Genomic DNA, 25,047 nt, shown 5'->3' with positions numbered 1-25,047 from the left:
ATTTTTCTCTATAGAAATATTGATCTTTCTTTCCAAGGACCTGAAAGACCCCAGGGGAAAAGTTTCTAACAATAGGCGCAGATGAAACCCAACATACTCTTTCAGGACAACATTTACATGCAAGTTTTGATTTTCATGGATTATAGCCCTTAGCTGTCACGGGAGACAAGGCTCACAACAGCACAGACCTTGTCAAAAACTCTGCAACAAGGACTCTGAAAGCACACAGCAGCTGTCACACAGAGAAACCCATGGAATTTGCTGCTCACTAAAGATTTCCCAGCATTTCTTGAACAGACCATGTTACCTGTTCCCCTGCACTGGGGACATGGCAAAAGGTATTTGCTTATGTTAATCTACCCTATGAATTAAAGCTTTTTTCCCCCACTTTTTCTTTCCTGTTTCTGATAAACTTGTCTTCCTGAAGTCACCAACTCCTACTAAGTGAGAAAGTTTCATGTACCTGTTTATATAAAGGGAAATGAAACTGTCATTTTCTAAGTTTTTCAGCTTCTTTTAGTAGAATTCTTCTCACCTCCTTTTATGTGTCTGCCTAAGCTCAAAGCAATCTGTGCTAGACAGGTACTCTATGGCACTTTAGCCACCCTTTGTGGGAAAGGAGAGAAGCAAATACTGGGGTGAGATTGTGCTGACCTATTTACACCAGATGCCTTGCACCTTATGAGTGTCTGCTTTTCTCTATTAAGGCAAAGAGGAAGCTGGAGTGATTGGTTCAAGATGTCTATATTTGGTCAGTTGAATTCCAGCCTTTACTTGCAGGTACTAAATGTTTAAGCTTTGACTGAGAATAAGGGATATCTGGCAATTTTCTGGTGGAAAAAGTGTTGTTGTGATAGTTAGCAGGAATAGATTCTAATATATTATAATTGATCCTAATACAGCATAGCCTTGGTGTTCAGTGTCCTGAGAATCCCACATTTTTGAAAGGGAAAAAGATGTCTCTTCTCTGAAGTAGATTGAAGTGCAAGAGGAAAAAAATCCTTTAGTCATTTGTCTCGAGTCCTGACTAAAATCTCAAATTCGAGCATTCATCTGCTGAGCCTTTGGAAAGTGAATCTGTTGAGCTTTGCTATACCAACCCTATCTGCAATAACTGAGCTTAGTTAATAACATGTTTAGGTGATGATAATACTATGTTCAAAACAGGACATGAACTTATCAAATACATTGTAGTTGCCATAATTTTTAAAAACACATTTTTAAAGTCTGAACATTCCTTCCCCCTATTATTATAAGTTGTATGCATTTTACTGAAGTAGCAGTGACTTGCTTTCCCTTATCTTAACTGTAAGTGGCCCTACTCATTTGTAGCTAAAATTGTCCTCCTCAGAGTGCACTGGCTTCAGCAGAATTACAACTTGCATGATTTTAGCTGATAGACTCTACTGCAGATACATAACCTAAAGAAGTAACATATTTCTGGCAATACATGATAAAAAAGCACTTGGCAAAGGTCAACTTTTCAGATGTCTTGTGGAAATCTCATTAAGTACAGTCTTCTGATAGGTCCTCTTCTTCTGCCTCAGTGTCTGTACCAATTGTCCTGAATTTCTGATTGAAGTTTGGCATCTCAGTGACTTTTTAAACAAGTTAGAAGGTTCCAGTATAATTAAAATAACCTCAAAGTCAAATTTAGCAGGTGAGAATTTTGATAAAACTCTTTGAATTAACTCTCTTGTATGAAAGTAAAACAATCTTTAAATTATCAGTCCTTCTGAATGTAGCTAAGGCTGCTAAGATTTGAGTCAATGTCAGGCAAATTCCTAAATCTTTGAACAAAAAAAGCCCCGCTGAAGCAATTATTCTGTATTAATGGGAACTATGCCAAAATGAAACCGTTCTGCAAGCAGGGCCTATCTTTTCAGTATTCCATTTAAATCTGAACTTTCCTGCCATTTCAGCATTCCGTTTTAAAGCCTAATTTTTGTCTGCAGTGATGACTTCTTGTTAAGTTGCTGTTGAAAGTCTAGGTCAGTGCACATGTTAGAAGAGTGCAGGTACAGAGATCAGAAATAAAAGTAGATGACCCAAAAGTTGTGATGAACTCTAGCTCAATGCTGAGGTAAAACTTAATGACTTCCAGCATTGTTGCTGCCTTCAAACTCCAGAAATTAAGGTGAGCCACTGCAAATAGAGAAACGTTAATATTTATGTGGTGATGCTTTGTTTGATCATCAAGCCAGTTTTCAGCTGACAGACTGCTATAAAATAAAAAGATGGACAGCAATTTAAAAAATAAATTAAATTTAGCTGTGTATTAGATATGAATCAGCTACAGAGTGAGATGACAAGCTCATTCTCTGTCCTGCTGGAGGTGCTTCTACAGGGAAGCAGAGTACTCCATGACCTTGAGGTTTCTTTCAGAGCACATTTGCTTTCCTTGCATGCTGGCTGGCTCTTAAAATCTGCATTACATTCCCCTTTAGGAAGGAGTACGTTACAGAGACTCTTCATTCATGTTTGAGAAGAGTCTGTGTGCCTATTTTCTGATCTTGTACTTGTTCAGGATGTTTGATCCCAGATACCAGCATTACAGAGGTCCCTGCAACCTCTGCTGCATTGCAAAGGTCTTGGATTGAGGAGGCTGAGCAGTAAGGAACATATCGGCTCCAAAGAGCTGAGTTCCATGGAGCATTGCAGGGGTTAAACTGGCTGGCATCCTCTGTGCTCGTGTACAGAAGGATTTGTGTCCTGTGAGCTTTTGGTCAGCAGGAGCCTGCAGGATGCTCTTACCCTCTTCAATAAACTTCAGTCACTTGTGTTGCACTGAACTGAGAAGGAAAGCCCTGCAAATCTGAAACCTAGAAGTAACTCCAGATATAGTTGGGACAGCTGAATGTCAGATGAGTGCCCCAGGGGAGGCAGCACTCTGTGCATTCTCTGAGTGGAGCACCCTCAGCCTAGGTCACAGAGTATATCTCCCAAGATACCAAAGGAAAAAAGTATGGAGTCCATCCAAAGGCAAGTAGATGGTAAATGTTTACAAGGATTACAAAAAATGGATCAGCCTACCAGATGTTGGAGGATACAAGTATTTAATCTATAGGAGAAAAAAAAAGCAGGAAATCTTATGTTTCTGGAAACCTGCTGTCTTGGTATTCCAAGAACGGAGACTTCACAAACCAACTGCTGTCCACTGATCCAGCTTCAGTCTCAGCCTTATTGAGGAGTATGAAATATAGGAACAGTCTACCAATATGCTGGTAATTTAACTGATAGATGCTAAGCACTTTTTTCCTTCCTGCCTGAGCTTTACTCAAATTCTTCCATTAAAATATATAACTGAGTACCTAGACAGTTGCATTTTGATTTGCATCTATTGCCAACCCAATATATCTTTCAGATAAGCCTTTTCATGCATTACTTTTAATAATAATGTCTTAAATTAAAAGGCTGCTTCCATCAGCATAATGAAGCAAGATAGCCAAGAAAATAGCTATGTGCCTGAGAACAGAAATTCATTAAAGTAAGAAAAAAATCCATGAAACAGGGATGATAATGAGAAAAATACTGAGCCTCAAAGATGACAATACTGAAAGAAGAGACTGCATTTAGAGCTTACTTACTGGATGGGAGGGGCTGTTTTCCCTTTCCAGAGGTCTTGCCTTTTTTTTTTTTTTTTCATTCTGACAAATCACTAAAATTTTGGCAACTCAGTTACTTTTAAATTGCCATAGGCATATGGTTGTTTACTAGCACAAAACCTGTGCCTGACAGTGATATCAGGGATAATCCTTTATGCTACTTATGTAAAAGTTAGTTTTAATTATTTCCCTTCTTCAAATACTAAGAAACATGCAACTTAATAATGACAAACACCAAAGCTGCTCAAAGAAGGCAATTTATTGTAATCAAGATATGCTTTCTAATTACCCTCTTGGTCTCTTTTAAGTTGCAGATTGTGCTACTTATATTTATCTTAGAAATGTGTTGTCCTCATAAAATCCTTTTTTAAAAAGAAATATTTGAAAAGGTGCTGAAAAATATTTTTACCTTCTCCAGAGTACAAGGAACTTGCATAGTGAGTGCTAATGAGACACGTGCTTGCCTTTGAATTGCATTCCCTCTCCCTCTCATCGTTATTTCTTATCTTCAGCCAGCCAAGGCAGCATCGAACAAGAAAAGCAGTGCCCATCTGAGTCCTGTCTGCTGAGCTGTGCTGCTGCTCCTGGCAGGCTGTGGGCAGCCAGGGACACACAGAGGATTCACAGGAGGAGCTGACACCCTGCACACATCCAGCCTCAGACAGGTGTTACACACCTGCTCTCTGCTTCCCGTGACTGTGCAAAGACAAAAGGTTCTGCCCGGGACAGAACAACCCTGCTCTGCTGGAGCACAGGTGGCATGAAAGTGGTTTGTGTGACACAAGGTGCTAGAAAATGTTTGGCTCACTAACATGTGCTGTCAAGACCTGTTTTCTTCAAGCTGCCAGCCTGTCATTGTCTTTTGGAAACCAGCATGCAGCCAGGAAATACATTTCCATTAGAAACAGAAGCCCTGTTTATACTTCACTTTCATTTTCTCCTACCAGGTAATTTCTCTCTCTAATGTCACCACAGGTATTTTAGTAGAATTAAGAAACAGCCAAAATTTCTCTCTTATTACATAAAAAAACAGTAACAACAAGAGAGAAAATAGGTTTTAAAAATGACAAGAGTAATGGAAGGAGAAGCTTTCAAATCAAGCATTCCCCACACCTGAATGTGCTGAACTTTCCAGATACAGTATAAAAGTCTTCCTTTTCTCTTTTAAGTGTACAGATGGCAGCTGGAGGAATTCCTGGCCAAGGTAAAATCCAACTTAGCAGTATGAAATAATACAAGTTTGGGAACTTTGTCTTTCTGTATATATTCTTCATGGCAGCAGCATAGGCTTGTAAAGGCTGAAACTGGCCCTTATTTTGACCTATTTTTCACTAAAATCTGTATGTTTCATTATCACTAACATGAACCAACTGGGTGACTTTAGTCCATTTTACAGCTACCCAGTGACATTTTTTTATTTGATCTGTTATTACAAATGCAGCAACCTTGTCTTTACTCTCGCTGTAAGACTTTTAAAGTGCAATTTGCTGTGTCTTTCAGAATGTGGACACAATCCTGACACGGCAGGAGTCAGAACTTGTGTAGATATAGATCATTGTAAGGAGAGCTGAACATGGGAAAACATCAGCCTTAAGGGTCTTTTTCTTCCTCTAGCAAAAAAAGCAATGTTATTAAGTTAAGACCTTAGATTAATTAAGACCTTAGAAAGTCTCTGAATGTTGAATGGTGGCACGTGACTCTACTCTGTCTCAACATATGGAATTTTCAGGTTCACTTATGAGCAATCATATTTCATGCTCATTTGCTCAGGCAGTTAAATGATTGCTGAATATTTACTTTGTTTATTTTTGCTGTATTATTCACATGTGTCAGTGTTAAATGACAATTTTTTCTCCTGATACTGTTGCTGGAAGTTTTATTTTTGTATTCAAACCAATTGTCCTTTCTGAAATGTTAAAATGTTATCAATGTTAAGCTGTTGCATTTAAATGACTACTCAAAACAAGGATTTTGAAATTTCATCTTTTTTGTTAAAAATCTACAATTGGGCTATGGAAGAAGTCACTTGGTAAAACTGCACAAGACAAAACCATAAAACCATAAAATCAAGCATACACTGGCTAATGCAAAAACTGAGGAAAGTCTTCTCACAAAATATCTTTGTGCTGCTGGGCTTTCCATCTTCAAAATGTCTTGCAAAGGTTAAGTCCTTAAAATATATCTGTGCAATGAAGCATTATATTGGCACCATTGTTTTTTTCCCCTCAGTTAGATGTTGAATGTTTAAATGTCCAAGGCTGTGGAGAAGGTTGCTCAGATCCAGGACTGCAGACTAAGCTGCTTCTGCAGTGCCTGAATTTCTCAGACTGGGCTGGATATTCTTCATTTATTCAGCCACCCTTCTGTCAGCCACTGCTCTCCTTTTCTCAACTGATTGTCCTCTTTGACATCTTTTCCTGGCTGGTCTGCAGTTTTCCACTGCACTGAGTGTGCTCAGATTGCCCCATTAAGCCTCCAGTAACCCCACAGGTCAACCCTCACTTGGCTGCATTTCCCTGCTCCCGGGAGGATTTTTGCAGTGCAGACTTTTCTCTCCTCCTGTACTGCTTTAAGGAAAGGTCATTCTGGTAGAGGTCAGCAAAACCCTGTATTCAACCTGCTTTGCAGAATCCCTATGGAAGACCCGACCGAATGAATTTGATCACTAAAGCAGGTACACCATGAACACATGTATAAAGTCTCTTTGTGTGAGGGTGAAAAGCAACTCACCATCTCCTGTGTCAGGAATCACCTTGGAAAAGCTGCCTCTGGGAATGGGACTGGTAGTAGGAATTAAATCAGCCTTAGCAACACAGGATACTGCCAAAAACCTGCAAGAAAGCAAAAAACACATAATATAGGCTCTGTAAATGACGAGGAATGATGTCTACTTCAGAGGAAGGAAAAGATTTTTCAGAAAGGCCTAAGCTGTAATTTTCAAGATCTCTTCAAATAACCATGAATGATTGTTTAAAAGCTTAGCAGTGCCAGGAACTCCCCCTGCTCAGAGCTCACATATGCTGGTGATGACAGAAATACTTTGTAAGGAGCTAATGACCAGCAAGGACCTTGCAGGATTGGGCACTCTAGAAATCGACTCCACTTGAGGAGCTCCAGAAATCGAAAGGCCTGACTTGTACCTTACTGAAGATAAATGAGCAGGTAAAGGAAAGGGGGAAGGAAGCTTGTGCTGTTTAGCCAAACCAGCAGTTTTAGTGTTTCTCAAGCTTTTAGCACCCGAGTGGATCTGTCAGGTGCTAATTGTCAACTCCCACTGACTGCAGTAGGAGCCCAGGGCACTTGGCTTTTTGCAGTATTAACCTGCTGTTATTAAGCTAAAGAGATGACCATGGCAGAGTATGTGATGTTTGAACTGCAAGGCATTGTTTCTTGCTTTCTCCCAACTTTAATATATTTTTTTTTTCCCCCAGTTAGCAGTGTCTTACGGCAAGCAACTGCCTAAAGAGGAAACATAATGCAAAAGAATATGCACTGTGAAAAGTCTGCACTGTGAAGTGCAGAAATATATCATTCTACCAAGAGTAGGCTGATTTAATTTTAAATATAAAATCTCTAAATAGCTAATGTGCTTAAAATGTAGAAAATCAGATAACAAAAGCAGTTCTTGTTTCAAAGGAAAACTGCAGTCAGTGAGAAAAATGATAAAAAAGAAGACATAGTGACAAAAGAAATAAGGCACTACCATTAAATTCCTGGGGAAAAAAAAAAAAGATAAAACCTAATAATTTTTCTCACATTATCAAATAACATGGTAATTTATCCAGAATATAATTATGCTAACATTTGGCTGTTACTTGGTATCAGATGAGTTCTTACAGCTCAGAGTGTTCTGGGGCAGGTTCTGAGGGTGGTTGCATACCTGTTGGCATTATAGCCAACATCCCTGGAGGTGTTCCAGAAATGACTGGATGTGGCACTTAGTGCTGTGGATTAGTTGAAAAGGTGGTGCTTGGTCAGGGGTTGGATTTAATGATCTTGGAGTTTTTTTCCAACTTTACTGATTCTATGATTCTGTGAGCTAGTCTAGGATAGTAGGTGATGTGGCTTCTTGAGGTTGTCAGTGCAACTTTGGGAAGTTCTGGTTTCATTACTGCTAAAGGAAGGGTGAGAGCACCCAGCAAATCATGAGTTACAACATCAGTGCTGCATGTGTTGCAAAAACTTGGAAAAGTAAAAGCTCTTATACTTTTGTACCCATGCCACTGGTAGACGTAAGGCATTTTTCAAAAATTACGTTTCCTGCTTAGTACAGAACATTAAGCTTCAAAATGTAACTTATTGGCAGTAATAATAGAGTTTAAGAAGTAAAATGAGTGCCTATGCTATGTTTTTCCCTGTTCTCCTTTGTAATCCAGATTTCTCTCTCTCTCTAGGCAAGGCCAGAAAGGACAGAAGGCAGAGGGGCCAGCATGACCTACACTCCTTCAGACGTAGCAAAACTCTGATCTGAACAAGACTGCAGGCGTGCACAAGAGCGGGGATAATTTTAGGATGATCTTAAAATGCTTTCCAACTTAAGGGGTGGGTGGAGAGGAAGTTGGCTTTAGTTCTTTTTGAGATCTTGCACCTTCATTCCCAGGTAAGAAATTTTAAGTATCAGAACATTAAGGCAGAACTTAAAGACCTCAGAGATTTTATTTGGCTTTTCTAAACAAATAAGAAGTCTCTGTTTCTGCACAAACTTAAGGCCTTTATTGTGCATCCTTACCCCTGCAGTCCATCCTTTTCCCTTTCTCTTCTCTTTCAGCTTCTGCATCTTCACATTTTCATCTTCATCTCAAATGTGTTTTGCAAGAACACAGCTCTTTGCATTCGGGCCATGCCCAGTTGCATCCTCTATTTCTCTCCTGGTCCTCTAATGCAAAAAGGAGTATTTCTGACATGGGTATGCTTACACAGTCAAGAATTTCATTGCTGGCACTGCCATCCAATGACTTCATTCTTGTCTGAATGGGGAGAGTGACCTCTGAAGGGGATCTGGAGGCCTCCTGGGTGCTTAGATCACCATTTGCTCCCTGGTGTCTTGTTTGGAGTGCTGCCAGCCACTCCTGTGCAGGGAGATTTGCAAGCTGCCTACAAGCTCTTGTGAAGACCTTGTCTGGAAGGGAAGGATGTGGGAGTCCTTGTTGATGATAGAGCTGTATGGATGGAGCTGTTTTACCTCTTCATTTATCATTATCATTATAATTTCATTATCATTACCTTATCATTTTCAGCTTAATTAAAATGTAAGTACCCTGGACCTAGGGGATCAGCACAGGAACTGAACAGACATCTCCAAGATGAATCTTAGATAGCTGGCAAGCAATGTTCATATGGAATTATGCTTTCAAGTTCCTAAGATCATCCAAAATAACCCAGGTAAGGTTTAATGAGTTAAATGAGGCTGGGTTTAGAGTAGTGATTCCTATAAGCTGAGGACAGAGAGGTAGACATTACAAAACTGCAGAAATAAGGATTTTTGGAACTATTGATAGGTAATTAACAATTAGAGTAATTTTTGTTATGGTAGAACATCCCCACATAAGCCAAAAAAAGGGGAATTACCCGAAGTCCTATGAACTCTGTGTTTTATTTAATGAATAGAAGTCAAGCTTTTAAGAGATTTTCTACATATGAGGACTTTATATTTCTGAACAAACCCAGACCTCTTTTTACCTAATATAAAATCATTTCACATCTGCTCAAAATCTCAGCAATCTCAGTTTCTGTGTGACAGCAACTTCCTCTAGGAAGGTAGTCCAGCAGAAATAATTCTAGACCTGCTTCCATCTCTGAAACTCATTTATTGTTTCCATTGCTTCTCAAGCCTCAGGGTACTCCTACTTTAAGTCTGAATATTTATTATGCAGGTAGAAGTCTGCCAGTAAGCAAAACCCAGAACTATTAATTCCAGCCCTCCATTTTTAGCAAAGACATTGATATTATGAGGGCTTTGGTCTTGTGAAACACAATGGGAAAAATCTTCTGAAATGTGTGAAATGTGTGGAAGCTTTTTTTTTTTTTTTTTTGTGGTGAAAAATAGCATCTGCAATAATTCCATGAGAAGAATAAAAGTGACTTTCTTACCATGTGGAGGATGCTAAATAAGACTTTTTAAAATGGTATCATTTTGTAGGATAATTATGGAAGAAAAACAGCTTTCCATGAATCTAACAGCTGTTTTCAAAGCTCAGTAGCAGCATCATTTCCTATCACACACAAGACCTAAGTTCAAGATCACACACGAATGTTTGTCTTCTCAAAAGCCAGCAGGAAGTGAAGGTGGCATAAAGAAAATTACAATCCTACTGCAAAGGCAAAGTGAAATCTCTCTGTGATCATGAGTTGAGTTTACACTTCCTGTGCAAAAGTAGCAAGGAGTTAGAAGCAGATAATACTGCCTAGAATGGCTTGACATCCATAGCTGGATGAGAATTCTCCTTTTCCTTAAATTTACAATGGCTGCATTGGATGTTCCAAAAAATGATGGATCAGTACAGTCCTATAAATCCCAAACACATATGTGGTATATCTTTTCAGAAATAACTTACAAAACAGCCTTCCAGAGGAGAAGTCTGCAATAATGACAGCACACTGACAGTGCAATAAAGAGGAATTCATTATTCAGGCTGCAGGGCCTGACAATGGCCAGAGGGCAAATGCATAAAATAAGAAGAAAGAGTTGATGCTCAATTGTCAAAAACTCACTGCCACAAGTGAAAAAAAGGAGAAATATGTTCAAAATGTATTTATTCTGTATGGTGGTGATGATGATAATAATAACAATATTAATAACAACATTTATCTGAGCACAATAAATATTGCTAAGGGTGAAGCATTATATTTCATCATCTGTGTATAAATAAATTATCCCTTTCCAGTGTTCATTGCCATGAAATTAAAAGAAATCTTTGCAGCCTAGAAAGTGGCAGCAAAACAAAGAGTTAAATATGTAGGATGGTTGGTTTTGTGAGTAATTCTTGTTGACAGTTTTTAAACTACTGTTCAATTCTAGAAACAAATCTGATTGCTATCATTATTTCTTTTATTACTTAAAGAGGATAATACCTACTCACAAGTGCAACTACTTCAGTATGAAATTTTGCAGGCATAAACTGCACCCTCAAACAAGATGTCAATCCCACAAAGGTACAGCAGAAGTCCGGTTGTTGCTCTGCATTTATTAAGTTCTAAACAAACTTCCCTTGTAGTCTGTCTGTTTTTTATTTTTAGTTCCTCTTTCTTCAGTATTAAATGGTTCTGTAAGAAGGGAGGATTCTTATTCTGTATTTTTCTTCCCCTGACATTTCCCACATGAAGTTACAATCCTCTGATGACTTGTATGAAGAGGATTAGAAACATGTCATCACTAATTGCAGATGAGGATTTAAAGCAGGGCTGGGCAGGAGAAGCATAAAGATGAGATTGCCTGGCCTGTCTTGATTAGACTGTGGATGCTTTGTGCCTACCTCTGCTGCTCCAGGTTAGTCTGCCTCCCACATCTGTCCTCATCTCATGGCAAGGGAAAATTGTTGGTTGTTGAACAGGATGAAAGACTGATTTCTTTATTGTTCCTAAAGACCTGTTTCTGCCATGAGGACTACATAAAGTTAGTTGGCTCATAAAGCACAAGGGAGTGTGAAGTTGCAAAGAGGAACCACTTCTAAACTAAAAAAAAAACAAACCAAAACCCCCCAAAAAACCAAAACAAACAAAAAAAGCCAGATTACACTTGTGGGATTGTTTCTTTCTCCTCAACAATTTTTTTGTTGTTTCTATTAAACGATAAACTATGTACTGTCACTGTATCCTCACATACACCACAAAAGTGTGGAAGTAGCAATGGCTAAGCTAGCCCTCATCATCTGTGAGCATTCCCACTGCTTAATGCCAAACCAGTACCAGTTTGGCTAAAAAGGTTAAGGAATTACATAACTTAAGTGGAATTACAACAGAATTATGTCAGTGTGTGTTCCCCTCTCTTTTGCTTCAGGATTAATCGATTATGAAACATGAATCAAAGTAATGGATGCAATATTTATAACCATTTAGACTCCCAGGCATTGATTAACCCTGACTGGGAGAACTTTTTCTCGTGGAAATGAATGTTGTATCATAAAGAAACTGTAAGGTCCCATCAAGGGCTGTGAACTACTTGGAAGGACATTTTACCCTAGCCCTAACATTCTTTGAAAGGTTGAAGTCTGAAGAAGTAAGACACAATAAGGAAGGCCAAGTAGTCAGAGTTGCTTTACACTCTTCTTTATAGATCATTCCTCAGTGAGTCACATAAGTAGAGGAAATTTAACGAAAATGCCCCTTCATCTACTTTAAAAAACAATTCTACGTTCTTCAGGCCTTGCAACAAGGTCAAAAGTTACTCAAGAGTTCCAAAAAGTGTAAAGCTGAGCCAGAGTGAATTGAATTCACTTCAGACTTAAGGAAACCACAGAGTTTTGTGACAATTTTCAAGACTTGTCTGTCAAACCTTGACAGATCAGGAAACGGAAAAAGATGATTTCTGGATTAAGACTGAAAATAAAGCCTGAACTTCACTTTCAAGGAGAAAGTATGTTTATTTTAATTAATAAAGAAATATGCAGTAAAACTACCTCCTTCTCTGCCAGTGAAGTTGTAATCATAATTCCACATCTCTGTCCGTCTCTACCATGACAAATTTTGGGCTCTCATTTTGAGAATAAAAATATCTTTTTTGAAACCATTTGGAGAACAGTCTGTGACTTACTTAAGGAAATAATGAAATGCCTCAGTCTTCTCAGAATTAAAGGCAAGTAACATTTTTAGCTGTATTAATAGACTTGTTGATGTAACCTGCTGGTTCTTGGTCATCTAAGTTTATGATGCACACCAGTATCTCTCTGCAAAAGCTGTGTTGCTAAAATGGATTCGTTTTATTGTCATTTAATCATTCAATCAGAGCACTTCTAGTGAGGAAAAACAGGGGTTAAGAGACAAAGGACTAAGTATGGGATTACAAAAATGTGTATGTTGTTTCTGGATTGATGTAACAGACTGTGTGCTCTCTCTTTCATAAACAAATGTCTTACATATCAAAAAGTTATGTCTCTAGAGCAGGCAGCCCTTCACTCCTATGTAATGTTCTTTTAGCAAAGTTATCATATGGCTCAGACTTTCCTGAAACACTCACTCTCTTTTAAAGTATAGCTATTGGTGATGCAAGACTTAAAAGGGACAAAGTTCTTGGAAAATGAAGGAATCTTGCCATAAACTTTATCGGTGGCTTGGCAACCCTTTGGGAGACAGACAACTTTGGTGTTGGTTCATCTTTATTCTCAGAGTTTGGGGTTCTGGACACCACACTGGCTTATAGGAACATGTTGAGGCCATTTAATTCCTTTCTTCCTGATGCAGGTGCTGCTGCTGGAAGAGTTTTTGGAGAAGAGTTCTAGTTATGGGACACAGAAATGGCAATGGATACAGCAGGGGACCACTAAAGGTACTGATTATGGTTTTCCTTCCAGAGAAGTCTTGCAGACCTAACATAAATGTTTATATTATTCTTCACTGCTGCTGTTAATTAAAGTAAATTTAAGAATCTCAACTTTTACACAATATTTTCAAAAGTGGATGGTGTTTTTGAGGCCCTGATGAATGCAGCTCCAGAGGATGCTGCTGGCAGAGGTACCTTTTGAAACAGATGTTTTTAATGGTGATGTGCAGTCAAAGAATTGCTCTCCATTCTGCTAAATTACATTTTGTTTCAGCATTCCAATCTTTAAGCGATACCCAAAAGCTGGATCAGTTTAGGAAAATTCACTGGCAGCCTGGCTGAGATTATATCTCAAGCACATAATTTTAATATACAGTTATAAATCACTTCTAACTTTCTGCATGAAGAGTGTTTTCTGTTGATGTATTTGAGAACACTGTAGAGAGGTTTGCAATCAAATGAGGAAAAAGTAGACTTCTTTTATGAAGAAATCAATTTTTAATGCCATAGAAACAAGGGAATTTTGAAAATACTGTACATTCTCTATTTTGGCTTTGTACCTGAAAGTTACACAAAAGTAATTGCATTTCTCTTTAAAAGACAGTGGAGGGAGAAATATAGCTTTATTTTACATTGAGGATAAAAAATTTATCAAATAGAGAGATAACAGATTTAGGTAAAGATGTCTAGATTTTCTACAGCATTTTCAGGGACAAGCTTTCCAAAGTCTTCTGCCGAATTGTGCACTAAACCATATTTTTCTATCCATTAAAAGTGCCCACGCTTCACAGTAGGGTTTAGTTTTAAAATGCTGTGCTAGGGCTCAAAAACCAGTTCAGTTTCTAGTACCAAATGTAGAAAATGCCCTTCTCTTCCTTGTCCTTTTCCAGCCCAGGTGGCCAGTTTAGCATTCTGCCTGCTTTTGATTAAAGGTGAGGTACCACTATGATCCAGCATGGTAATTACTGTGTTCCAGTGTAAGTCACAGACCATTGCTGCTATTATTTATTCTCAGACAAAAACATTCAACTACAGGCTGCAAATTCTTAATGGCTTGACTTTTGCTGTGAGTGAAACCACTTTATTTTTCATTTGCTCCAGTTGCTGAGATAGCTGCACTATCTGTTGTCCATTCTCTGTGGAAAGATTTTAAATTTGCCAGTGCTCTCTTTCACTATGGATCAGAAACCAGATAAGTTTTCAATGCTAAGGATGGTCACTTGCACCTCACCCAGTTTCTCCAAGCTTAAGTGTGCACATTTGTCAGATCACTCTCCCTACTGAAGTTTTTGTTTTTCCTTTATGGAGCTGGTGGCAGTCTCTGTGCATACTTGAGCCTATCTTGGCAATTTTCAAGAAGAAATGGATGGTGGACTAAGGAGTTTATTATATATAATATATATATATATATTTTTTTTTTTTTTTTTTTGTGAAAAAGATTTACTAGCTTTACTTCATTTTATACAAAACCAGAGGCTAATATGGAGCAGAAGTCTAGACACAAGCAAAAAACCTCAAAATAGCCTCCAGCCCCACAACTTTTTCTCCTAGAACTGTTTAATGTGGGAAAAAGCTGAGTGCACAAAGCCACTCCATCGTGAGCTGGTGAGTCACTGCCTTCAATCTGTGCCTCTTCGGTTCAGGCTGACGTGTTTGCAGCTGAACTTTTTAGGCTTGCCAGTTCTCTGGAGAAGATGTATATTACAGAAAAGTTGGGAATTTTCAAGATACAGCTCACCAATTCACCATGTATAGCACTTCTGAGAAACTGAGCATCTAACAATAAGGAAAGGGAAGAGAAAGGGGGAGGTACTGATCTGAGTACAAGACCTGCAGAAGTGTTTCCAGCTTGTTAGAAACTTTTAGGACCTAAGACTTCTTAGTGTTTAAGTACCTGCCTTGAAGAAACTGTAGGTAGCAACAATGGATGAAAGTGCTTTTTTAAAGAAATGGGTAAATCTGTTCTTAATGGAAAAAGCTACACGATCTGTCAAGAAGTGGTAGATGTTCTTCAAAGCAGACAAATGCCAATGACATGACAGTTCCTGCCTGCCCTACTAATGAATAGGATATTCAGTAGAATCCTAGAATGGCTTGGGTTCCTTAAAGATCATTGAGTTCCAGCCTCCTTGCCAGGGGCAAGGACAGAGAGAAAGCAAGGAGAGATCAGAGAAGCACAAGAGGCTGGAATGAGGAGTGCAGTGGAGGGGATAAAGGTAGGCAAAACAACTGTAACTACCATACTTGAAAGAGGATCTTTCACTCCCTTCCAGAAAACAATTTTTTGTTGTTTTGTCCTCAGCATCCCTTTACACTGCAAATGACAGGAATGTACAGGTAGAAAAAAGATCAGTCTTCAAAATTTGAACATTTTAAAATGGAAAAATGCTATTGATTTTAAGTACACAGTGTTCGTGCAGAAGATTAGATAATCAATTTTATACTGAAATTATGGAAATGCCCACAGAGCATTTTTGGGGGAGTAATAGAATATTTTCTTTTATTTTCTTATGATAATTCTATTGTGCTTGCTTCACCATAGATTTTCCACTATTTTTTCTGGACAATTCAAGAATTTGAAGCCAAGATTTGATGCTGCAAAATTTCAGATAAAAACCATGAGGAAGGAGGAAATGTGCAGAACATCTCAGAGTTTCATATTCAGATTGCTTCAGAGAAAAAATAAAAACATCTTTAAGAAAGCTGGATGTATAATGAAAAGGCAGATAAAAGTTTCATCTCATTATTTTCCTGTCCTAAACCTCAGGCTCATATCCTCCCCCTTGTCTTCTGAAGACAGAACTGCTTACTTGTCAATCATGAGTAATGCTTTTCTTTCCTAAACACCCTTCTCCCACCTCTTAAAATAGTTTTCAATGTTGGAGCAAGGTACAACCTCAGCCAGAAGTGGTGAGGTCTAACCAAATGTCTCATTATCCTGACTGGAGAGTTAAGGCAGAGCTGCAAGCTCAGCTAGCCGGGAGGAAAATAGTCTTAAAATATCAAATCCTCTAAGCGAGGAGATTGGAACAGGAAAGATCTCAGGGTTTTTATTCAGTCCCTGTTGTTTGAAGCCTCTCTTAGCCAATGTGGCACCTGTCAAGACTCAAACACCTGGCTGTGTGTTTACAGAGATGTGTGAGCTGATAGTTGCTGCTGTTGTATCTCACTTCATGTGATGCAAAGGAGATCTGGCACTGGCCCCAGGGTGGCTCCTGTGCAAACTGTGACTGCCCCAAAACTGCTCCTAGCAACTGCTGCCATCTCCATCTCTGGCAGCATCTGCTCGTGGGGACTGGAACCTGAAGTAGGCTTGGAAAAATGCACCCATGGCTGCTCTTCCTTCCCTGGGAAGGAATGACTTGAGCCAAGATTCTCCTCTGCCCTACTGGGCTTGTTCTCAAGCTGCTTTGCCAGGGCAAGAGACACAGAAAAGAGGGCACACCAAGGCAACAATGTTGGACAAAAAAGGGGGATTTGGCTAGGGCCTCAATTTAACCATAACCTTCAGGGTCTGGAGGATTCTGCAGAAGTTTGGATGAGCAATGCTGGAGATGAGGCAAATGGCTCAAAACTAGCCATGGTCTGCATGGATGTGGGTAATGCTGCTATTGGGTTTATGATTTGTGCTCAAAGAGCCTAAGGAATTAGATTTATCCCTAATACCACAGGACCCACATGGCTAGTTGAGGAGATATGATTTCTGCTGTGGGAAAGGTCTCTGCAGTGACTAATACCTGGTTTAGTGTGGGGATGGCAACAGCTGAGACAGAAGATGCTCAAGGTGTGTCAGTGGTGGAGACATAGTTGAGGTCTTTGATGCCAAGGATGAGGGTCTGATCTGGCCAAGATTTGGGAAGGGGAGTCAGAGGGAAGGATAGTGGTAGAGCGGGGAGGAAAGCAGGGTGGGGAGAGTCACATCTGCTGTTTTGGCTGTTTTATGGGAAATAGGAAGGAGGAGAGAGTGACTCCCTGCACATCGAGACTCTGCACTTCTGTGGAAGCCACATGGAGTATGTGGGGCTCCAGCACTGGCAGATTTCAATATATAATTTTTAATGCCTAAAGCTGATGCTGATCTGAAGACTAAGATTTACTGCTGGTTGGTGCAGGACCTTGAAGACTTCTGCTGACAAAACCCACTAGCATATGGATGCTTTTGAAAGAGGAAGATGTTGCTGAACTTTGGTGAAGGCTGCATTTCAGGCAAAGATTAAATTTAAGGAGCTTGGCAATGAGAATTCAATAATTACCTTTATTTTTCCCCCCTAACAGATTTGCTTGACAGGTTAAAGGAAAGATTGATGATAAAATAGAGCAGGTGACTCCAGGTGTGCCAGAAAGATTGGGAGGAGAGTTGGTACAAGCAGGGTGAATGCTGGATGCTGACAGTAGGAGAGGAGTTTCAAGGGAGGCTGCTCAGAGGAGGAGAACAAACATGAGTGGAAGAGACAAAAGCCAAAGGCAGCTTCCAAAGGCTTCTCTCTTCATCCCTGTCCTCCTTCTCGTCTTCTGGGTACACCCTGACTTAAATCAATGCCCTCTCAAAAACCGAGGAAAAGACTGAAAGCTATAGCCTTCCTTTATGTTCACACTAAATGATTTGATGGCTGATTAAGTGACCTGGCAAATTTCAGCATCCAGAGATCAGTGCAGCTTCTTCACCTCTTTTTCTCCTGCTTGCTAGCAGAAAACAGGACACAGCTGATTTTTTTAAAAGGGCTCTTTTGTTTTGAGCATTTAAAGTAAATATTTTTATATTGTGTGTGAAAATTTCTGGATATTGGTCCTCATCACAGGAATAGCATGTTAAAAAAGTATCTGCTACTGTAGATCATGAAGAAAATACATAACAAGGTATTAGATGCACCTGTATCTATGTATATATTTGCATATGAGTGAAGGACTAAGACACCAAGTGTCTCCACCTCTCAGTAAAAGCAGAGCTGCTTCTAGGATAATTCTTGAATAAAAGGAGAAGCAGGATACTGACTGTGAGGGTGACATGATATTGTAACCTGAAAACTAATTAAGGAAAGAACAGAATTTAAATAACATTTGGATGCAACAGCAGGAAATACAAGGAACAGATGTTTAACAAGATTTCTTTTGACTGTTTAACCTCTTTGCTAATGCCAAAAAGCCCAAACTCTGTCAGACTTCAGCTTTACCTCATTTCAGTAGTTGTCCTTTTGGCTATTTCGTGACTCAGAGCATTTATTCTGCTGTTAGTTTGTCTCTAGGGATCTGGGTCTCTGCCATTAAGTGTTTTTGATCTCTATTGCATGTGTTGTTTTCTCTTCAGGGAGCAGTGAGATTACATGGCTGTAAATAAGGCCCCGAACCTGTGACTCTGCTTTGTGGGTTCATGACAGCATTTGCTGGAAAGATAACCTCACAAAACTGGGTAGGATTTGTTTCCTAACACTTAGAAACCAGGGAAGGCTTTTCTTTGTGATCACTATAAAATACAAAAGCATAAATAAGTGTTTGTAGTGTTTCAGCTATTGGTATAGTCTGGAGGGATATCTGTTTATCTGACACCCTGCTGAGTGACTGGGATTAGAGAATGCTGAAGTCCTTTACATCTCTTAAGAAGCTCCTCGTTTAAATGACCTTCTAGCTCTTTCTCTCTTTTATACTCTGATTTCACACTGTTTCTTGGATATAGAAAATGAAAATAAACTCAGGTGATGCCTGCTTTAACAGTCACCTTTTAATGGTATAAGTGTTTACTTCCATCATGATTTAGAAAAGTTTCTTCCTGAATTTCTTTTGTTCAGTGTTTGAAGTGAAGAAATTCTTAGAAAAGCATCTCTGTAAAAGCATGCTTTCTTTAGGATGGGGTTTCAACAACTTTAGACAATAGACAGAGTCAGTATTTGATGTCAGATTCTGCCTGCATGAACTTCCACCCCCACTCTCCTCCTACACACATTTAGACCTCTACATGGCAGGGACATGAATTTCTAACTCTTTAGGCTCGTTTTCAGAAATTGAAAATTGATTCCATTAGCTGCTGCTTCTTTTTGTTATTTTTCCCTTTCATCTTCCTCATTGCTTTCTGCCCAGCATGCAGTCCAACCTGCTGGCTGATGTTCTCCTTCCAAATTAGTGGGTTTGACACTAGAATTTTCTACGAATAAACTGATCTATCTTTTCACCCCCTTCTTCCAGTATATGTGCATATGAGAACTGTCTTTCTCCTGAACCTTGCTTTCCTATCCCTGACCTCTTTCTCCACAGAAGGATTGGACTCCCTGTCAGGGCACTGAGGGCATCAGCACCCTCTGTCACCTCCTGCTTCGAGGGGTTTGGCTGCCCTGGCTCAGGGCTGTGACATTTGTTGTCAGCTTTGGTTGTGTACTGGATGTTATCTCCAGGGCTCATGGTGGCTCAAATTCTGCCACCAAAGGTCCTGTTTAATCTCCTTCCCTATCATCCCTTGTTATCATCAGTTATGATCTGTAAGTTTTCCAGTTTCTTTTTCCTATTTCCCTCATTTTTTTTTGTTTTCCCCTGATAAGAAGTGCACCAAGGATACATTTGCAGCTTGCAGGGACCATCCTGATCTCCAGAATGTGACTGCTGGAAGGGGAAAGAACATTTCTGAGCTGAAGGACCTATCTATAGATGCACCTAGCTCACAGCTTCCCACAGATTCCCTAGAACACATTTTTCAATCTGGAAGTTAAAAGTAATCAGCAACACTTGGAAACAGGAGATCCATTGTGCAACATGGTCCAAATTCTTGCAGCGGCATGTCTGAAATCAGTGTTTCAGGCTCCATTTCTAAACTCCTGGAAAGAAGGAAAAGAACCAGGCTGAGAGCAGGATGCAAGAGACTGCCTGTGTGGATGCTGATAGAAAGGTGGGCTTGAGTGCTTAGACAGGATTCAATCCATTAAGCAGACAGATGCTTTAATGTTTCTCACCCTAGAGAGTTGCTTCCTATACAATACTTCATCTTTTATGATCTTAATTAATACTAATTGGTAGATGATTGCCTCTAAAAGTACTATTCTATGGAGAAAACTGATCTCTGATATTACAGGGAATGGTATTCGGGAGAAATCTTAAGGTACTACAGCCCTATGTAAATGATTAAATAGATCTTCTTTCTCTGTTTTGATTTGTATCTGTCTATATATTGTTTTCCTTGATGGTCTGTGTTGTAACTCCCACACCTTGGGAGTTTCATCACGTTTTTTAAACCATAATGTGTGGCTAGAAGAGATCACACTTTTCAAAACTGTAATGAAAACCCATTATTAAATAAGGGATATAGCTACTTTCTTTTTTTCTTTTTCCTCTGTTTGCTTTCAATCAGCATACTAATTCTGCTTTTATGTGGAATTCGCTCCTCCATTTATATGGTAGGGTGATTTAATTTTTGGTCTATTCCTATTTTGAGAAGGAATCCTCCTGCATACATCCCCAAAATCCTCTTTCAGCAAAGACTGTGGTTACAAAAAAGTAAAAGCAGAGATTTTAGATCTTAGTAAACAAAATCAGAGGATGAATTCATGTTTAAAGCTGGCTGCAACACTGAACTTGCAATTCACTTATTATTTTTGGCAGCAGCATGTCCAGACTGTCAAGACCATTCTTGGAAATCACAGCTGTGGTGTCTATAATAGCTGAACTACAGGAAAGCTGCAGTTAGGTCATACTGCCTTGTCACTGCACATGAATAGTGCAAGTGATAATAGTTACCATTACTGCCTACTCATTTGGCAGCATGTTTTGTTCAGTTAAAACAATTCCAATTATTAATAGCATGATAAAATTGTCTGCTGAGTGCATTCCCTCCTGCTTTACACGGTTGACTCAGGTAAGGAGTGTGGTGGGGGCAGATCAGCCCCAGCTGAATCCAGCTGGGCCCAGTGGGCAAGGGCAGAGAAAGGTCATGGAATGGGCTGGGAGGGGAGGTCATGAGACCAGCTGGGGCCAGGTAGTTTTTGGAGGCCACCTGGGGAAGGAGAAGTTTCAAAGTGAAGCTGGGGAGAGGCCAAGGCCAGTCAGAGCCATCAATGGAGGGGAAGAAGCTTGCTGAGCTCTCTGTGCAGTGAGTACTTGAATACATTTTCATAAGCAGGAAAAGGTCTGGGGAGTTTATTGTCATAGAGCTGCTGGTCAAGGGGAAGGTGTGAAAATCAGATGCTGAGCTGGAAGGGGATTAGGAAATCGATGTGGGCATTTTACTGTGTTTTAGCAACCTAATTCTCAGAGTAAGTAATATAGGGCATGCTGCCAATTATTTTCAAACAGAGCTTGAAAAGTGCTCCTGGCCTGAGATAAATGCTATCAACTTCAGAAGAGCTTAACTGCTATTTTAGAGTACTTATATAAACATAAGTTCCACGTCTACAATTATTTGCTTTACAGGATTAATTTTCTTTTAGATGCTATTAATGGTTTGGAAGACCTGTGCCAGCCCTCTGCATGCACAGGCTGTTTGACCACAGGTGTCTGATTTAGAAGGTCTGCAAAACATCTACTTTGCATGTTTGCAAGCAGTCCAGGAGCAATTTGCTCAATACTGCTGTTGCCAAGATGGGCCATATGTGGTAAAATGACAGAAGCCATGGACAAACAAAATATTGTAAAAGCCTAGGTACTTGCAGTAGTAGATAATATGATGCAAGAATTGTCCAGAGCTCCAAAAGACTTTCCTTCTTGTTAAAGGTAGTGAACTGCCTTTCATTTTTTTTTTTTTTTTTTGGTTCAGCTTTTTGCTTTTCTCAGCTGGTGCTGAAACGGTTTGGCTTAGCCTGAGGGAAGTACAGGGGAATTGCTGCCCCTAGATTTGGGAATTGAATTTTGGCAGGCGAGCTGGCACATGCTACTCGCAGCCTGTTTTGAGCTGTAGCCAGTCAATGGGGCCAACCTTGGGGCATTAAAGCTGGATGCTGAAAGACACTCTAGGCTTAATCTCACAGGATTTGAGGCAGGAGGAAAAGAAAACTTGGAGAACAAATGATGTGTCAAATGTGGAAAGAACTTTTTTGTTCTTGGCAGGTAAACAGAAGAAATTTTGATGCAGAGACTTAATACAGTATAGATGTATTTTTTTTTTAATAGTAATTGTTTTGGCTGTACTGCTGCACCAACAATTCAAGAACCTGTAGCACAGACTTGTTTCTCTGTCTGCAGCAATTCTTAGGTTTATAAATCCCTGCATAATGTGATTGAACCATGTTTTAAAACAGTGAGTGTTCCTTGTCCCAGCTGTGTTGTCTGAAAGATTGATCCAGGATTTCATGCTTATCAGCATGAAAGCAATTTTTTTTCCTTGCCCAGCTTCCAATTCTAGCTGATTCATTATAAGTTTGTATTTACTTGACTTTTTACTGATGCCTTTGAAACAGATCTCTTATCTTCCTGTTTGCCCCCTCTCAACATTGGCATGACAAAACTGTCCAAACTCTTATAACTTTTCCATTCCTTTAATCATTTTTCTGTTCTTCCTCTGTACCCATTCTCACTTACATTACTTTTGTCAGAATGCAAATGTCCAAAAAGTAGTCTAAATGGTATTTCAGTGAAGTCCTTAACAACAGTCTTTTTCCAAAATTAGCTTGCCTAAAGCATTTTCTGATGTCATCAACTTTTTCCCCACCTGCATGACCCCAACAGCTCACGGCCAAATGCTGATTGACCAATGCAAGCTGATTTTCCTCCTTGTAGCCATCACTTTGACATAATCTCTATGGGAATAGGATGAAATCTTGTTATTGATCCCTAATGAAACTGTGATTAGGGATCAAACAGTTCCATCTCCTAAACTGTAAAATTTCTTTTTTTTTTTTTTTTTGAGACTGTGTTATTCCTTCTTGGCATAGAACCTCAAGAGCTCAGTCATGTTAGGCAGCATTTGGCAAGGTCATATTTAAGGATAAAAGCATAAATCTCACTCCCTGATCAACTAAAACCTCCAAACTTTCCAGAGACCCATATAAAACCTAAAATGAGGCCCATGCAGGATGGTGATCTTGGTTACAACAGCAAGACAAACTCTGACATGGGTTTGGTTGCCAAATCCACTCTCTTGGATTAAAGTCATAAATAAAAAGGCAAAACAAATATTATTAAGTTGGACACAATATTCAAACTTACAAATCTTTTATGCATTTAATATGTGTAAGAGCCAAAACAAGCATGAATTTGAATATAATAGAAATACTGTAAAGTGAAGAGATTCTGATTGTATGAACAATTTCATCCCTGGTTTTTCTTTTGTAAGTAGATGTTTTCAAAAATAGAGTCAGTGTTGAAACCACCACTCCAAGCTGCCATACTAGGGGATGATCTGGAAGTTTTTCCTATAGCTTTGTAGTGAAATGTTGCAGACTTTGCTCTGATCTCCTGTCTATAACCAGACTATTTATCAGATAATTTTTAGTTATGGGGAAGAAACAGGTAAATGTATTAACGACACAATCAAACAAAATACATTTAATTGCAAAAACTTGAAGTTATTCATAATATGTAAAGTGGACTATATCTAAGCCAAAAAGCCACTGTTCTATTCCCTAATAGTGACAGATTAGAAAAAATTGCATTCCACGACTCCCACAAGTCTACATCTGATATGCTTGCAGGGACTAAACACAAGTCACTCCCAGAGAATATTGAGCTGTGAGGGATGCTGAAAACAGTGTGGGATGGAGGAGGCATGGGAAGATGGAGGGAAGAGCAGATGATGTTCTTTCTTCTCTCCCTGATGAGACACATAAGAGCTGAACAGCCCCATTCTACACCGATGTGTTTTCCATACCTACATATTTTCAAAATGCATCAGAAAAGGATTGCTACCACATCTGATGTGTGTCACCAAAGCACAGCTTGTCAAGGAAAGAAGAGATTCAAACAGAGCCTGAATACAGAGAGAAGTGTCTTCTAATCACAACCTTGTGCTCCTTCAGAAGCTTTGTGCCATCTATTCTCCTTGGTATTTCTTGTAGTTAAAGGCACTAATGATACTCCAAAATCTTATCCTTGCAGTGTCCAAAGATAATGTTTGCAAAGTATTTTGATGGTTGAAAATAACACCAACTAAACAACATTTTTGCCACTGGAGCATGTGCACTCAAATGCATTCATAATAGAAGGAGATGGGCAGCTCCCTGTACTAAACAAACAGAGCCTTGTGAGGAAAGGTTTACCTGAAAATTTAAGAGTTTTACCCGAGATTTACAAATTCAAATGCTTGGAAAGCTAGAGAATAAATTTCTGCATAGAAAATTAATAACTGGTGTGCTGAAATTAAATGTTTATAGTGAACAGAAATATTGTGCAAGGATGGTTTGGTGTGGTGTGGCAAGAATTATTGAGATTATTGAGAGTTATTGAAGGAGTAATGTTAGTAAAGACAATTTGGGCTATAACAAGGAAGCTAAGAAATCAAGAGATGAGATCCAGCAAATACCAAATGTCAGAAATGTATTTAAAAGCCACAATCATGGCAATATCATCTTGCAGTATGTCATATATCCATCTTGGCTGATGAATAACTAATTCATCTTGTAATATTAGAAGCGAAAACAATCCCAGACAGTGGCATGGGTGAGATATCTTTACATCTGGAAGAGAACATGTGGTGAAATTAAAAGTTTTTCAGATCAGCTGGACGTCCTTTATGCTTAGTGTAGTGGTCTTCTCTCATATTATGCTTCTTTGAAACAAACGTTTTGGATTGATTTTTTTTAAAAAATGATTTTATTTAGGAGGGGTAAATGTTCATAAAATCCCCATTCCACTTTAAGTATCCTGAACCAGCTAAGTCTGTGACCGAGAATATTTTTACTGTAAGAGTGTCCCTTTATTTGAGGGAGTTAACACAGCATTTCCAGTGACATAGTTCTGAGAGGAGCATGATTTTTATACAAACTTAATCCATCCTTTAAAAGAAGAGATGTGGTTTCTACTTTGAATGGAAATTTAATTCTGCAGAAGACTTAAACC

The 25,047-nt window shown here is 39.1% G+C and overlaps 1 protein-coding gene across 2 annotated transcripts in view; it reads right to left on the bottom strand.

The window, feature by feature from the left end:
* Nucleotides 1-25,047, bottom strand: part of HTR1F (5-hydroxytryptamine receptor 1F) — a 102,764-nt gene that overhangs the window by 48,319 nt on the left and 29,398 nt on the right. For both annotated transcript variants that reach the window (XM_088157900.1, XM_088157903.1), the window contains exon 2: nucleotides 6,336-6,436. The gene's annotated coding sequence lies outside the window, so the exon portion shown is untranslated. The remainder of the gene's footprint in view (nucleotides 1-6,335; nucleotides 6,437-25,047) is intronic.

This window comes from Sturnus vulgaris, chromosome 2 (genome assembly GCF_052056855.1).
Source record: "Sturnus vulgaris isolate bStuVul1 chromosome 2, bStuVul1.hap1, whole genome shotgun sequence".
NCBI classification, from domain to species: Eukaryota; Metazoa; Chordata; class Aves; order Passeriformes; family Sturnidae; genus Sturnus; species Sturnus vulgaris.
The sequence above is the reverse complement of the archived record's forward strand: the minus strand, read 5'-3'. Positions and strand labels throughout refer to the sequence as shown.